We start from the raw sequence: 18,102 nt of genomic DNA, 5'->3' as shown, positions 1-18,102 counted from the left end.
ATTACCACCACTGACTTGTGGTACAAAGGGTTTTCAATTATAAATCAATGCACAATCTTGATTATACTTTTATGAAATATGTTAAAACAAAAACAATATATTTTTATATAAAAAATTTGGTAATAGATGATATTGCTGATTGTGAGGGACAGTAAGTACTTTCATACATAGCTGATGGAGGGTAGAGTATGTAACCTTGTTGGATAGCAACTGGTATTGTCTATCAAACAATTTATATGCACATAATTTTGATACAACAATTCTAATTGTAACATCAATATAATCACACATATACATGCTAAACAACATGTTGTACCATTCACAAGAGATTCATTAACTCTATTCAGATACATTCACTCAATGCTATGTCAGTAGCTGTTGGAACATGAATGAAGTGGCTCTATACGTATCAGTATAAAATTATTTCTAAGAAATATTAAACGATAAATAAGTATTCAGAATACTATGTAGTATAGAGTGTTGAAATTTATGTAAACAAAAATATATGTTTATAAATATGTGCTTTTAAATATATAAAGCATATTGTATTATGAACATAAATATGATTAGCCCTGTGTCTATCTATTTATACATTCACTCATATATATACGTATCTATATTGTATATATTGCCATAAATATGAGGACTATGAAAGACAACAAATACACTAAGTCTGATGCTTGCTTCAAGTGTGCAATACTTGAGGATTGCACACTTAGGCCCTGCATAGGAAAGAGGTGTACCTTTTTTCAAATAAACTTTTTATTTAAAAATAGTTTTAAATTTACTGAAAAATTGCAAAGATTGTACAGAGAATACCCATATATCTCACAATCTGTTTCTTCTATTAACATCTTGCAGTAGTATGGTATAATTTTCAAGATTAATGAACCCACATTGATACATTATTACTAACTAAAGTCCGTAATTTCAAATTCCTTTTGTTTTTCTCTAATGTTCTTTTTTGTTGTAGTTCCAAGATTCCATCCAGGATAACACAGTGCATTTGATTGTCATGCATGTTAGGCTCCTGTTGACTGTGGCAATTCGTTACTTCACTCAACCTTAACAGTTTTGAAAAATACTGGTCTGTTGTATTGTAGGATACCCATCTATTTGAGGTTGTCTCATGGTTTTCTTATGATTAGACCAGGATTTGGGATTTTTCAGAGGGACACCACAGATGTATATTTCCACTGCTATCACATCACGTCACCATAGGCATACATAATATCAATATGACTATCACTGTTGATATTAGCCTTGATCACTAGGCAGAGGCAGTGTTCGTCATGTTTCTTTCCTATAAATTTATTCCCCATACCCCCATACCGAGGCCTTTGGAAATAAATCACTATGTCAGTCTACATTTAAGAAATACAGAGTTATCCTCTGTATCCCTTCCTTGGGATTGGAGTGTTTACATAAATCAGTTGGAACACTGGTGCACAGGATTCATTTATTTTTATCTGTACCAACACATAGATACTTACTTTGAAATTTGGGTTATAATTTAATACTATTTTTTTTTTTATTGATCACACTGTTTCAGTTCTGACCTTTGACAACTCTTTTAGTCAGCTCCTAGCCACATTAATGTACCTCAGGAAAAAAAAAAAAAGCAAAAAACTTGCTCTTGCTTACTTTCTGGCTGTACAAGGTGCTGTAGGCTAATCTTGTGTGTTTTCTACTCCAGTCCTAGAATCAGTCATTTCTCCAAGGATTCCTTAATCTTTTTATTGGAGAACGGTATTAAAAATCAGTATCAGAGTTAAGTGCTCCTTATCACTGGGATGGTTCTCTGTCTAGAACCTCTTAGTAGACAGGACAAAGAATATATATGTAGATACTAATCTGTGTACATACATGTACTTGTAAATATTCTCATGTGTAAGCATTTGAATCTATGTTAACCAAACATGAAGTCTCACAGATGTCTCCAACTTTAATTCATTATAACATGGATCGTTCTCGTTTCCTCCCCTTGCTTACCTGCAGTGAGAAATCTTGCTACCATCATCCACCATCCTTTTCCTTATTTATCCAATTTGAATATGCACGTATAGCTGTATCAGTATAATTAACCTGTATCCTCATGGCAAACAACTTTATCAGCTAGAGTTTAGTCTTATGCACGGTTCTTTTTGCCTTTAATCTTACAGACTTCACTCATTTCCACAACTGAACACCTTCCCCTCCTCTCACCCTTTTAGTATTATGTTGACTGCCCTGTGACTTTTGCAGTTCCATATAAAATCTAGAGTTATCTTGTCAATCTCCATAAAATAACTTACTGGAACTTTAATAAGAAACCTACTTTTTTAAAATATTTTATTTTGGGGGTACCTGGGTGGGTCAGTTGGTTAAGTGTTTGACTCTTGGTTTTGCTCAGATCATGATCTGAGGGTCATGAAATCGAACCCTGTGTCAGGCTCTGCACTCAGCATGAAGTCTGTTTGATTCTCCCTCTCTCTCTGCCCCTCCCCCTCCCCTGCTTGCTTGTTCTCTCTCTCTTAAAAAAAAAAAAAAAAGATTTTATTTTTAAGCAATCTCTACACCCAACGTGAGGCTTGAACTTACAACCCCAAGATTAAGAGTCACATGCTCAACTGATTGAGCCAGCCAGGTGCCCCAACATATATCTAATTATATGTAATTTTGCAATTTTCTATTTTATTATTTCACCCTGAGCATATATTCTCCTAAATCAATTAACAAAAACAACAAAAATCTAGTTCAAGGAGCTCATACTTTCGTACCATTCTCAATTTTACAGTTTGTGTGGTATTTAATTAGATAAAAGTTCCCATCTCAACTTAAAAGAAACCCCTTATATATAAGACCAAAAGAAAAAAAAATCAAATATTAATGATGAAATAGCCAAAATTTAATTGAAAATCTAAATTCATATTTACTTATTTGTGTATTGTGTTCTTGTCGTAAGATAAGCAGTAGAGAAGAATAAAATTCATGATCCATAACCTATATAACCTAATAGTCAGAGAAGGAATTATGAAGACAAGGTACATACATGGCAACCTAAACTCCATGAGCACAGGAATTTCAGCTCACTTTCCATCCCTTAATTCTCAGGATCTACGTGTTTCTGGAACATAGGTTTCCTGGAATATAGTATCAAAAGTTTCAGGTTTTCTCTTAAAGATACCTTCCTTCTAACAAGGCACAGTTGTGTATATTCTATTTTCTATTACTTTAAGAGGATAGAATTTCAACATGATTTTTTAAATATATGTAGTCACTTCATACATTTTAATAATTATTTTTCAAACCAAGTAGGTCAAAACATGACTAATTCTTATCTCATAGGATGGCATAAACAATGCAGAAAACTGATAAGATTATTGACTGCAAAAAGGGAGATGATTTCTGATATGTGGGGTGCTAGAAAATTCATGATTTGAACATCAGAGAAGAAGTCATAGGTGTATAAAATATGGTAAACTATATAGAAAACTCAGTAACACATGTGAAGAGAAAAGTGACTTTAATAGTGATATGTGGACAATCATTACTTTTTTAGTTTCACATACAAATATCATTCTGAATTTAAGGGCATCCGTCATTGTTTAAGGTGTGGTTAGAGGCAGAAATTCTTACTGTTGGAAGCCCAAGACACTGAATATTTTCCTTAGATAACTCCTGCAAGGTAGGACACAGTCAATATAATGCAAGTTTCTGTGCTTCTATTTAGAGCTTTGAATCTTAAGACAAGAAGGCAAATACAGAAGGTCATTTGAAACCTTATCCATGGAGCTGTGGTGACGGCCCAATGGTGGAAACAGTAGATATGGTGGAGTGTCTGATATTGATGTTATCAAAATGATGTGAAATAAAATATTCTTGGGCATAACTTTGGATAAGGTCTCTGCTGACTAACCTCCTTGTTCCCTACCCATTGTGCAAGCCTGGGTCTCTAGCCTTCCTTTCAAGTTTGTGAACCTTGAAGTACAATTTCAACCCCTTATTTTCTGCTTCAGTTGCTCAGTTGATGACTGTTGCTTGCAACCAAGACACCTGACTGAAACAAAACACAACATACAAATACTGCAAAGGGAGGACAAGGAAATCACTTAAAAAATATTTCTGAGGATATATAACAATGCTTACTAGAAAGTCTCTCTATTGATAAATAGATATCTACCAAAAAAATATCAAAGCACTCAGTTCATTGCTCCACCATCTGAAGTACATCTTGTTAAATGGTATCTGTATTTGGAATATGATTAGAGAAAAAGTGAAGTATGACAATAAGATTGGCTTTAGGGAGAAGAGAGAACACGGGGCTGCCATAAAGGAAGTGAGATAACTGACAGAAAAGATACTTTACAGAAATATCAATATAGGATTTCAGTAGTGAGAATGGAGAATTATACAGAGCTTATACTGCTTTTGGAAAAGTTTCAAAATGCAGTTAAGAGAGAAGCAGAAAAAAAATAGTCCGTTGTTTTTTTGAAATTAAAGTTCTAAGGAAATGGGAATCCTTATGTGCTTGAAAACATACAGCTTAATGAGCTATAATAGAAGAAGGCAATTCTTTCTTTAAATTAGTCTTTCTTAATTGTGTGTTTGTGTGTAGTCTCTACCCCTGTCTATTTTGTTTCTGTCTCCTTCTTTGTCCTTATTAGTGCCCTTCCTTCACCTGATTGTCTTTTTCCTCCACACCTTTTTTCCAGTAATTAAATCTCTCCATTTTCAGTCCTTGTCTGATCCACAGGTTCCTGTGCTCACCGTTTCTCAGTTCTTGTCCCATCACCTAGTTTCAGTGGGCATGTTCTGTTCCTATGAAAAAACCCAGCATGTTGCTCTAAAACAGCTCTGCTGGACTCATTGCTCCTGCAGGGAGCAAAATCAGTGCATCTGGACACTGCTTAGTTCTTCTGTAGATCAGACGTTAATACAGTTAGGACACAGCTTGCTGTCCAAAGAAGCTTTTACACTGCTGTGTGTTTCCACTGAATAAATATTCAAGAAAATAAAAGCGAGCACACATAACAACTCACATGTGTACACTCTATTTGAAATGCTCTCCTTTTCTCCCTTCCACATTCTGTTGTTAATGTGACCAATAGTCTTCAACATATGGTCCTCCCATAAAGTCTTTATTTCTCTACGAAGGTCTGTGAGGCTTTTTCCAGCATAGTTGGGAATGACATTTAAAAACAAAGCATATAATAAATCCATTACTTCTGGAATCTACGAGGTATGAGGAATTGATTTGGCAATTATTCCACATAAAAAAACAAGTAGCCAATGACAATTTGTCCTTTTACACCCACCAGAATGTAAAAATTATGTCCAAAGAATTTAAGTGTAGATGTAGAAGGAAGGGAAGGTATAAAATGGTATAAAATTTGATTTTATATGATTTATTACATTTTTTGAATTTTTAAAAAAATACCCTATGGAGTGTCTTTTAAATTTTTTTGCCTTTTTGCTTGGATTGGTTTTCTTCTATTTTATGGGTGGGGGATGGTCTCTAAAAGCTTTATTTTAATAGCAGCACAAATAATTTCTTCCTGTTTGTGACTTATCATTTTCATTTGCTAGGCAATATATTTTGATGAGCTGAAACTTTTAATCTTAATATAGTCATATGTATTCATCTTGTCCTTAGTGGTTTGCAGATTTCATTTCTTGCTTAAGAAATGGTTCCATATGCAAGGATAGTTTCATGTATTTTCTTCTAAATGTTTTACAATTTTTTTAACATTTATGAATCCAATCCGTATGGAATGGATTTCTGTCTGCTGTGTGTGTAGGTGTCCCTGTTCATTTTCTTCACATAAAAGTTGTATCTTACCATCATTAAAAAGTCTCTTATTTTTCTATTGATCTGCAGTATTAGCTAAGTTATAACTAAATTTAGCTTATCAGTATAGTCTATTTCTAGGCTCCATGGTATCTTCCTTTGATCTGTTTTTCCATACTCGTACTCATAATACCTTGTCTGATTCAATTGCATTTTATAATAATTTTTGATGTCTGGTAAAGCAAATTGTACCACTTTTTTCTTGTTCAAGACGGGCTTGGCAATTATTGGACTGTATTCTTTCATGTTAATTATAGAAAAAAACATTTATCAAGTTCCATAAAATATAAAAACTACCTAGGGTCAGATAGTAAATTAGTCTTTGCAGGCCATATGGTCTTTAACTACTCAACGCAGTTATTGTAGTGTGAAAGCAGTCACAGACAACAAAGAAGCAAACGGATGTGTCTGTGTTCCAGAAAGAAGAAAGAAAGAAAGAAAAAGCAAGCAAGCAAGCAAGCAAGCAAGCAAGCTTTATTTGCAAAAGCTGGTAGAAGACTGGATTTGGCCTGAGGGTTGTAGTTTGATGACCCTGCCTGTTCTAAGGCAATACCTCAGAGGCTTGGATCCTTAAATAATATATTACTTAGTGTTGCCTTTTTTCATATCCACTTTATATCAACGTAATCTTAATATACTTATTCTTCTGAGATTTATATCTCTCAATATTGTTTTTCTAGATTCATCATATTAATGCATATACCTATAGTCAATTCAATCTCTTTGATGTAATATTTTATTTAAAAGCTGTTACATTTTTCTAATGGGTGAGCACCATTTTATCCGTATGAATTCTACAAATATTGACTACTCAGTAAGTTTTCTTTTCCATTTCTGTCTACCCAACTGGCCTTCAAAATGCAAAAAACTGATCCAAAGTTGATTCACTGCCAATATTCCAAAGACGTGAAACATGGTCTCAGATTATTATTTTCTATCACATTAACAGGGCTTTATGACATATAAAAAATGCTAGAATCTTGGGCAAATTTAGAAATCAAGGTAAATACTAGGTTACTCTATTTTGGTCCTCATTTCCTTAAGTGAAAGTGTAGAACTCTTTGGGTGTAACTAGGGTATTTCTCCTACACTTGGAGGTATCTGGAGATTTCATTCTCAATGTGGTCTTCAATATATCAAATGGAGCACAAAATTTACTCTCGTAAGTGTTGACTCAGCTCACAAGTTTTAGGGGATCCTGGTGTCCTGGCTGGGATTTTCTGGGTAAAATAGAGACATATGGATGACATTTTCAACAATCAGATGCCTTTTATGCCTTTTATGAAGAAACATATGGGAGGAATTATACACTGGACATCTGGGGTGCAGAAACTGGCCCTTTCACCTTGCTGAAAGTACCAGGTGTTGCTTTGGAAGACACACTCAGAAGAAAAGATGTTTACCCTTTGCGTCAGTGGAAAAAGGCTGCCAAATCTTTTTATCCCCTTGTACAGAATGAGTATCCCCTTGCAACTGAATGAGTCCCTGGCAAGATTGCCAAATTAAAGGCTGAGTTGCCACAGTAAAAGGTAGTCATTAGTATCAAGTCTTATTCTATCCCCTTGAAACATGATTCAGATTATGGTCGACCACCTCCTCTTACCTTTGATTAAGAGTTTAACACCGTCCCCTACAAGTTCTGCTTTATGCACTTGCTTGGACTTCCTTATTAGAAATTTCCGTTAGTCTTATTTGCTTTCAGGTTAATCTTGGTAAAAATTGTCACAACCTTTTCCATTTTTTTTACCCATTTTACCAGTATCCCTGTATAAATTTCTCCTATTTATTTTTTTAGGTGGAATATGTACCACAGTGAGCAAAAGTAACAGCTAAGAGTAAAAGTTATGAAGTTCTATCTGGAGCCATACAGTTAATTGTGTGTTGGCAGCATTCAGTGTAACTTCATATGGAATCCTTCTGTATTTGTCTATATGAGGTACAAAGTAATCTTCTAACTTCTGTTTACTTAACTTAATTTCAGCTTATTTAATTTTACCTCCATTCAACCTAAGACTTGAATGGTGCTAGTTACAAATTGTCTTTGTACAAAGATAACATACACATCATATAATTGGTTCATTGATCCACTCCAAGTTTTAGTGAACATATTTGTTTAGCTATCATGGAACATTCTCTTGTGACAGACAAGCCTAAATTAAAAAATAGATTAGAGGACACCTTCTTTGAAATTTCTTCTTGAATTTTGTTTGCCTTCCTTCACCACCTTTCCCTGAACCCTGTGCTTTTCACCAGCACTCTACTTTCTGCCTTGTTTATTATACTAATATATTCTAGTTGTAGTGCATAGAATTTTGATTGGGAATTGCTTACTTGTATGTCTTTACTTTTCAATAAACTCTACTTTCCTCCTTTACTGACAATACATTTCTTATTTAACAGTGCCAACAAGTAGAAGTTACTTGACTTCTCATCTTGATGAAGTTGAAAAGCATTTTCAATTGCCAAGTAAAAGCAGAATTCCTATCTACACTAAATTGAAGCTTGGGGTTTTTTTCTGTTACTTGACCCTCTGTCGTTGTATGTGAGATCAAGCCTTTTCAATTTACTCAGAATGGCTGATGAGGCTAAATAGTGAGCATCCTTGGGCATCCCCAGGGGATTTGTGCCATCCAATGCATGATTCATCTGCTGAAAAGTCACTAAATGAATTGAGTTTGGAAATGATCTGCTGCCACATTGGACACACTTCTTTCTTAGATAACAACAAAATATACTTTGGGGGATCCTGTATCATGTTATGTTAAAAAAAGAAAGGCTTCTAGAAAAAAATTGCTCCTTATACATTAAGGACTCTTTAAAATATTAACTTCGTTAGTTTCTTAAATCAACTATAGTCCATGTTTTTGAATTTTCAAAATTCAATTAAATGTTTGGGATCAATGATCAATGTTTTCCTTGATTTAAAACTGTTGCTTAGGTAAATGAGGATAAGATGAACAAACACAAATTAAGCATGAGCCTTAAATCAATACTTTTGGAATCTTGAGTTCCAGAATAAAAGTGTGTGAAAGCCATCCTTTCACACCTGAGAATAACTAAATGTAGAAAAGATGGCCAATGTATTCAGACTTCCAACGTTGGATGGAAAGGGATTTTGCTCATCCTTCCCCCACTCCAATCCAATTTCCACACTTCTCCACCCTGCCTCTATTCACCAGAAGGCTTCTACCTAAGGGTCACTTCACCTGGATTCCCTTGCTTTCTCTTTCCCTCTGGTGTCAGCTGATAGGAGGCAATGGCATGGGATCCCAGGGAAAGAGAAAAGAGTATTGTTTTTCCTGTTTCTCTTCTGCTTTAGGCTAAATTTTCCAGTGATAAGTGGATCTCTCTATAATTACTGGAGCTAGAAGAATGAGGGAACAAGATTAAATGCTGAATGAAGAAGGGATGGACAGAGAACCTTTTAGTGCTGGCATGGCCAAAGAGTGGCTTTGGGGCAAAACAAAATATTTAATTAGGCCTGGATGCTAGCCTTTATGACACTCTTGTATGAATTACTAGTCTCCTTTCGAGAAGATGATTTTCAAGAGAGCAAGTGTCTCAGAAGATCATGGTATAAAAAGGTTCTTTTCCTGGTCTTGACTGATGCAGTCTCTCACCAGGACTTGTTTTGATGAGTGGAACATGACCTAGATTTTGATTCCCTTTCAACACCTCAGCACTTGCTACACAACCATACCCTGCTGCTCTGTAACTAGTGGGGTTTTTACTAAATTGATTGCTGTACGGCATGAAATTTGTACACTCTCCTCCATTTCCTCTATGAAGTATTTCATAAACACTATATCATTCAAAAATATGTAGTATCTGTGCGTCTGTTTTTGTCCTTTAGGAGCTCAAAGAGGAGAATGAGGTGACAGCTGACATCTGGATTAAATGATATATAGTTACATAAAGAAGTATATGAATAGCTAGATATCAGAATATGAAACACAAACTCTCTTATCGATGAATATGAACTAAACCCTCAAAGTTCTGGAAAATCCCTAACACTGTAGACAGTTGCTAGACACATTCTCATAGGACTCGTGTAGGTTGGATCTGATACCAGCTCTGATCTTAAAACCTGTGACCAAGGAGATGGTGTCAACTTGTATAAACAAGGCCACCTAGGCTTACGTCTTTAGAAGCAGCTGGAGTTCAGATGAGACTCCTGCTTTAGAAGGAACTACAAGCAGAAAGGCAGTCATGACCACCTCTACTCCGTGATCAAAGAAAAATCCTTAATCTCCTTAGAGCCTCCCTTTCTTTCTTGCTCTCTATCTTGACTCATGCTTGTATGAATTCTTCAAATTACATAATCTCAAAGTCTCACAGCCTCAATGCCTTAGAAATGCCTTTAATTTTTTACAAACATATACAGAATCTTTTACAGGACACATTTGCCACCCCCACTCTTTTTTTGATAATACCCAAGTTCAAATTTTCTTTCCTTCTCACATTCCATACTGCAATATCTTGACTAAACCTAATCTAATGTCCATGTTTCTGATCTATTTTTCTATCTTCTAATCTAAGCTAAAATATAGTCATTCATAAAAATAGGACAAGTCCAAGGACCATGTCAAACCCACCTAGTTTGATGTTAAGAAGCTAGGAGTTTCATATAAGCCTCTAGATGAGTCTGAGTCAACAGCACACATACTGGTGATCATACACCCCTGCTGTACTGTGTCACATACATCACTCTCAGATAAGTCATCCTAAATCCCAGATTCTGGGCTAAACAGCATTTAGTGCTTATCTTCCTGTCAGCTAATGAAGTCCTGAGTTTTAAAGCGCTCCATAATCTGGTTCCAGCTCATAGATAAAGAAATCTTCTTGCACCTGTGCTTCCCTCAAACAAAAGACTTGCCATCACTCAAATAATCTCCAGGAAATTCCCATCTATTTCTTTTTATACTCCCTTCTTTTATTTCTTATCTAAGAAATACAAATACCATTCATTCAAAATGTGCTGCCGAGGGGTCATTTTCTGTACTACTTCTCTCCAGCAAGCCCCAACAAAAGGTAAATCTATGCTTGATATAGTTTAACACTTACTTTGTAGAATGTGGTATAGGTAAAAAAAAAAATTAATGAGAAACTAAAAGCTGCATTTTAACTCTGGGTTGCTACCAAATGCTGAACAAGTAATTTAATTTTTTTAAATTTTATTATGTTATGTTAATCACCGTACATTACATCATTAGTTTTTTTTTAAAGATTTTATTTATTTATTTGAGAGAGAGAATGAGAGAGAGAGAGAGCACATGAGAGGGGGGAGGGTCAGAGGGAGAAGCAGACTCCCTGCTGAGCAGGGAGCCTGACTTGGGACTTGATCCTGGGACTCCAGGATCATAACCTGAGCGGAAGGCAGTCGCTTAACCAACTGAGCCATCCAGGGGCCCACATCATTAGTTTTTGATGCAGTGTTCCATGATTCATTGTTTGTGTATAACACCCCGTGCTCCATTCAATACGTGCCCTCCTTAATATTCATCACCAGGCTAACGCATCCCCCCACCCCCCTTCCCTTCAGAACCCTCAGTTTGTTTCTCAGAGTCCATAGTCTCTCATGGTTCATCTCCCCCTCCAATCTCCCCCCCTTCATTCTTCCCTTCCTACTATCTTCTTTTTTTAAACATATAATGTATTATTTGTTTCAGAAGTACAGGTCTGTGATTTATTTAATTTAATTTCTGAGTTTTTTTCCTCTACTCTGTAAGTAGAGAAGTAACATGTACTGTCTACCTCACAGAATGATTGGGAAGATTGGATTAGATGTCTTATTTTTATGCCAAGAATCCAAATGCCTGGGTTCTAATTCCAGCTCCATCACCTCCAAGGTCTGACCTTGGGAAAACTACTTAACTTTCCTGAGATTCAGTTTCTTCATCTGTAAAATGTGGATCATAATAACTCCTATGTTAAAGGATTATGTTGAAAAGTAGGAGATGACACATGGAAGCACATAGAACAGTGTCTATCACCTAACTAGGTGCTTAATAAATGACATTTATTATTAAATTGATATATATTATGTATATTATTGTAATAAGGGTTTGATGATTTTTTTCAACCCTCTTGGATGTTTGGCATAGTAAATACAGACTGAACAAATATTTTTTAAAAGAAAAAGTGTTTAACATATGGGTGAATGACAGGATAATTCATTTAGTAGTGACGTGTGGCTGAGTGAGTAATAGTTTTGGCCTAACTTGGAGGCAAGGGTGATTATTAGTTACTGTGGAAAAATAAGATTGAAAAGACAGAGCAAGTCCAGATATGAAGAATTATGAAAACTACACATCATTCGAATTTGATACAGTAGACAAGTGGAAATCATCATGGCTGGTTGAACAGGGAAGCAAGACAGATAAAGAAATGACTCAACAAGTATATTTTTGCAGGAAGATATTGTATGGATTGGAAACAGAAAGGCATGCATACAGGCAACAAACTTTCATAGTTAATATTGCCTATTTGTATATATACCTCACAAAATAATTAATGGATTTCATTATCAGAATAGTTATGTATAATTATAATAAAGTTAATTTTTTCTATCTTACACTGTCTTGGTGAGTTGTGTATATAAGAGAAGTATAAATTCTATGTTAAGGATTTATATATTGTATATGCTTTAATATAGTCCTTTTTTGCTGGATCATCATAAAATTTATTGTGTGATATGTTAAAAATCTTTCATAGTACATTTGGATAATTAGAAAATATGAATCAGTAGGTTATTACTTTTGAGTATAACAATAAAAAGAATTGCTTCATAACAAATTATTCAGAATACTACTCGATGGCATTATAAGAAAATGTGAGGAGCATAAGGATTTATTCACCTGTAGTTAAACACAATTAACCAAAACTTATTTATGCTGAAAATAAAATTCATGATTTTCAAAAAGTTTACAATATATATTTAAGTTATTTGAGCTCATTAATTGTCTTTTATTCTATTAACACATATGTAATGAGCCGAGTGGTCCCATCATTCCCATATGAAATTACAAATCAACAAAAGAATTGGGCGCCTTTAACAGGGACAAAGTGGCAAGTGGCTTTCCACAAAGCAGTTCTTACAGATTCTGACATATCTCCTAAAGGAAGTCTTTTCAGGGCATTTAAATATTGATATAGCCAAACATTTTAACCTACAAATATTATTTCACTGATGCTTTTAAATGAAAATTACATACCCAGAAATAATTGATAATTGTATCAAAAGCTATCACTAATTCTTTCAAATTTTAATATTCCTAACAATCCTAACATCTGAGATTCCAAGAAGTCTTTTAAATAAATGTGTTTCATAGACATAGTTAATATAATTTTCACAGTTATTTAGTTCTCTGCTTAGAGTTGTGGCTATAAGTTTGTATCTTTATTTCTCCCCATTTTCTTCTGTCTCTGTCTCTATGTCTCTATCTCTCTTTCTCTCACATACACACATATGCACACACTACATAAACACAAAAACTCATACATTATTTGAATACTTATATTGCAGCTTTTAAATATTATTTTTAAATTTTAAATTTTAAAATGGTTTAGGTTAAAATTTCTTTCTTGGTTGGGAAATGCACCTACTTCTATCCATTTAAGATGATGCTGTGTTCAGAGAGCAGATGAATAAAAAAATGGATAAAAATTGCCAATCATAGCAAGTCCTCTGTCCTTGACTATATCCTTAACCTCCCTCTGCTTTCTCTCGCATTTAGCTCATCAGATAATTTTATTTAAGATCTGTGTATCTAGCCAAATTTCCTACTCTGTATATGTGCCTTAACCACCTATTGAATAGAAAAGAATTGGAAAAATGGCAATAAAACATTAATTATTAACAATGGCTTAACCAAGTTTCTCACCTTTGGCTTATGCTTTTTTACAGGACTCCCCAGAGACTGGTGTGCACTAATCCAGCTGGTCCTCTTATATTGGGGTGCATTGACCATTAGAGAATACATGGATGAGTCTAGACCCCCTAAAACTGTATGTAAAATTTTGTCTTTATGCTTACATTTTTATTTTCGGGAACAACCTTCCTCAAACCCAAAAAACTATTTGTGATCCAAAATAAGGTGAAGAAGCACAGTTTGGCAGGGAGAGTAGAAAACTGAGGAACACAATTCTCTGTAGACCCAAATTTCTCTAAAAATGCCTGTTTCTTTTGTCCTTAGAGCTCATGCACTTTTTTCCTTCTGTTCCAAATTATCTCTGTTTATTTAACATAATAAATGTTTTTAATTACAGCATAAAAACTCTTGGGTGAACCTCTGGTATTTATCTAAATTAAGCCGAACAATTTCTATTTCCTTCTGAGGCCTTCTAATGAATGGCTAGATGTTGGACTCTGTCCGGCCCCTTAGCGCCCTCCTGACCTGTGGGAGATCACTGAATTTTTCATTGTGCTCTTAGGCTTCTCAATAAATGGAATGAAGTTTGCACCGTATCAATTCAGAGTTTCCGGCTTTCTTAATGTCTATTTTTTGTGAACACATTACTTCCTATTATTTCTTTATTCCGACTCCCAGTTAGTGGTTAAGAAAATAGCTACCTAATGCACTTACAGAGATAATTAGAAAATAATTATTTAGAAATCTGGAGTCATTTTCTCTTTCCAATTCACTCCTTGGAAGAATACTCAAAAAATTATACATATGTCATGGGAAGAATAGCAATTGGTATGTCATGCAGTTCACTTCCAAAATATTTTAAGACAACTTCTTCTATCAGACAAGGCCCACAAATGTGGAAATACAAAGCTCAACAAGACACAGTTTATGATTTGAAGAAACAGGCTGTCTAGAAAGAGAAACTGGCATGAAATGAAATAATGATCATGCTGTGTCATAACTAATGGCCCATTCTTAGTTCTTCCTGATTCTCACTTTTTACTCAGTGGTAGTTTTTCTTTTGTCTATTTGAGATAATCTTTTTAGGGAGGAGTTTTTTCTCCTCTTTATTTATGGTGGAAGGACCCCAGGAAAAAAAAATGTAACAGGTGATCTCTTCTTTCTGCTCATAACTTAACTGGATCAGAGTTGGCCAATTACTCAAGCTGAGCCAAGTGGATTTTCTCTTACAAGTCATTAGAACTGTAAGATTCAGAATGGCTGTGAGTGCTGTATATAACCAACCTAGGACATGTAAACTTGGAAGCAGTAACTCATATTCTTTTGACCCAAGAACTAGAGAAAGCCAGACACAGAAATAGACTAGAATATGTTCAGTAAAGTTCTGCATCAGACCACCAGCTTTTCCATCATGTACCTACCTCTTGTTACCTTGTTACCACAGGGGAGAAACTTAAACTTTTGTACCTCATTTTCCTCATTTATAAAAAATAAATGATAGTAATAGTATACCACTCCATAGTAATACTATTACTGTGATAATTATAGTATATTACCCCAATAGTAATACAATGGGGTTTTTGCAAAGATTAAATGAGCTCATACATGTAATGTGTTTAGAGCAGATCCTGGCATGTAATAAGCACTTGATAAATATGAACTGAAATTATTATTGTTCTTGCCATTGGATTTCATGGGATAACTTTCAATAATTAAGATAAACTCCCTTTTACTTCCTTGAGTTAGTTTCTGTTACAAAAAGCTCAAAACATTGCCCTCTCTGTAAAGTTTTAACTTGGTAGTGGTGTTTTGACTTTAACTGGCATGACAGGGAACAGCCTAGGCTGATGGAAAAAAACCTTGGCAAAATATTTCTCTGAGCTCCATCTCTCTCTTAAATGACTTACAGTGTCTATTACCTGCCATATTGGGAATAAGCATCAATTAATATATTACACTTATTATTTTCAGTAGATTTATTCTAATTCATTCTGCATTTATTATTATCTGGTGAACTCACTTTATTGTTGCGGATTTGCCTGAATTTTGAGTTATTTCACCTCAAAATTGTTTGGAGCTCTTTAGCTAGCAATTTTAGGTCTTAAAACTAAGTACCATAATAGAAGAATTAAGTAATTTTATCCATTATGAGTGTTAAATGTCTAATTTTTTGTCGATTTTCCAAGAATGACAGTTAAAGTAGGATTTAATATTAACTGTTTAATCATTTCCTTGTAGTCCCTACTCTTAATACACTTATACTTCAATATGATTAGATAAGTTAGTAATTGTTCTTAAAAATCTAAAATTTCAAATGTCTTCTAGAAAAGAAAGTAAGGTATTATGGTAATCAAGCAAGCATTTAAAATATAGTTTCGATTTTCTCTTCACTTCTTAGATTCTTCTTTTCATTTCACTTCTATTTGTTACACTATTTTCATCTTTCCTGTGGTATGATTACATTCAGGATTGCATATTTATTAGATACTAAATCATCTGAATTAATATATATTAAAATACAATTTCACAATTTAGTAATCAAATAATTTGTATAGTTTTTATGCCATAAATCTAAGAGGCCCAATTTAATATCCACAAGTAGAAATCAGTGAGGCCAAGAAATTCCACATATAGTCCAAGAAGGAGATGTTTTTACAATTTTCAAGCATAAGATGCTTGTAGGCGTAAAATGGCAACAAACAATGACTCTTTGTTTTGGCTCAGGTCCTGATCTCATGGGTCATGAGATTGAGCCCCGTGTTGAGCTCTGTGCTCAGCCAGAGTCTGCTTGGATATTCTCTCCCTCTCCCTCTTCCCCCACTCACTCTCTCTCTCTCCCTCTCTCTCTCAAATAAATAAGTAAAATCTTTAGAAGAAAAAAAAAAGAATACCAAAATGAATTAACTTAAAAACAAAACATAGTAAAAGGGATTTAAAAATACAGTGCCTGAACTTCTAACAGTCCAGCATATCAGTAAGAGATTTCCAGTAATCTTTCTAAAAAAAAAAATTTTTTTTTAAATGAAATGAGAAGGAGTTTAGGAGATAGAGATAAAGATAGCAATAACTAAGAATGAAAAAGTAAATACAGTCATAGTCATGAAAGAGATTAAAGTTAATGTAAAAAGTTATTAGGTACAATCCTTTTTCTGAAAAGAAAAAAAAACTTATACATACTGAATGATTTCCTAGCAAAATATTAACCATCCTCAGATAAAAATAATAAAATATCTGAGCAGACAAATTATGGGAGAAGAGATTATAAAGGTTAATTTTGTTCTATATGTTTAAAAGGCACTGATCTGTTGGTAAGTCCTGGGAGACTTCATGTTGAAAACCATCTTTAGGAAAACCATATTTAACCTGTGTAACCATGAAAAAGATGAAATTCTCACCAATTCACTTTAAGCTACACACTTTAATGCCAAGAACTGACAAAGGTAGCAAAAAAAAAATCAGTATCGCCCTATAGATCAATATCATTTATTAATATGGATAAAAATGTATAAATAAATATTAGTTGATGGATCCAGGAGATTATTAAATGAATAATTCACCAGAGCAAAAAAAAGTTTATTACAGGAATGTAAGGGTGGTTCAATAGTGTTCAGGATATTAACATAATTTATTATACATTACTCTAACCTAGAGAGCATTGTGTGATCTGGCCCCTCCCTATCACCCTGCCCACAGCTCTAACCATGTCTCCCTCACACAGTATAATCTAATCACATCTATCATTTTTCAGTTCATTAAATATGTATGTAGTCCTCTTCTTAACTTGAAGTCTTTGCCATAGTAAGTTTCTCTGCCTGCTTTGAATATCCATTAGCCATGAAGTTCACAAAAAGGCCATTTTACCATTTTTGTACCAGTAACAAACAAATGTAAAATATTCATTCAACGTTTTCTATTACATCCCTTTTAATTCCATATACATACACATGTATATACATACATATGCATATACATATGTATTTTATCTATGTAACCACAGATTATCTTTTATATTCCCTGTGCTTATATATTTGTAAATTTCTATTCCATTGATTTATTTTACTATTGTACCCTTACAGACTAGAAAAGTGTCTGGAACACAATAGGGGCTCAATAAATATTTATTAATTGAATGAAAAATTACATCAATATTAATGGAGAAAAAACATCTAAATCAACAAATGATCAAAAAGAGTTTGATACAATTCAGCAGCTGTTAGTCATAAAACGTGTTAAGTAAAATAGAAGGAAATTGTATAAAGAATATAAAGACTACCAATACTCAATAGAGGTTGAAATTCATATGATAATCAGAAAAATATAGGTTACAGTCAGCAAAATCAGTGAACTTTTTTTGAAGATTTAGGTAGTACAATGAGGCAAGAATAGAATAAATTCAAGACA

This window comes from Eumetopias jubatus, unplaced genomic scaffold, assembly GCF_037043125.1.
Source record: "Eumetopias jubatus isolate StellerSeaLion01/CBP00866 unplaced genomic scaffold, mEumJub1_p1.0 scaffold_6, whole genome shotgun sequence".
NCBI classification, from domain to species: domain Eukaryota; kingdom Metazoa; phylum Chordata; class Mammalia; order Carnivora; family Otariidae; genus Eumetopias; species Eumetopias jubatus.
Note: the sequence above shows the minus strand (reverse complement) of the source record.